The sequence below is a fragment of the Papilio polytes genome, unplaced genomic scaffold (genome assembly GCF_000836215.1).
Source record: "Papilio polytes unplaced genomic scaffold, Ppol_1.0 DF822067.1, whole genome shotgun sequence".
NCBI classification, from domain to species: Eukaryota; Metazoa; Arthropoda; class Insecta; order Lepidoptera; family Papilionidae; genus Papilio; species Papilio polytes.
In genome coordinates, this window is record NW_013527137.1 from 4,436,866 (window position 1) to 4,437,117 (window position 252).

The following is a 252-nucleotide window of genomic DNA, read 5'->3' on the forward strand; positions in this document are numbered from 1 at the left end:
GGTAATAAACATAAAATTGCACGGCTTTTCGTCTATATTAAATGATTATTACAGAAAACATAAACGTGAAAATTCTGTTGGGGTTTTGATATCTATAATATGGCCGGATAAGGAGAAAAATACTTTAATGTAAACAACATATATCTTAAAATTAAATATAGAACCATTAATGTTGTGCTTCCACGTCCTGTAAATGTGAGTATAGTGTGGCGACCCTGTTTCCGGCGGCCATGCGGCCCGCGAAGTCTGGTC

The 252-nt window shown here is 36.5% G+C and overlaps 1 protein-coding gene across 1 annotated transcript in view; it reads right to left on the reverse strand.

Moving 5' to 3' along the window:
* LOC106106861 (protein asunder) overlaps nt 1–252 on the reverse strand; it is a 7,726-nt gene that overhangs the window by 396 nt on the left and 7,078 nt on the right.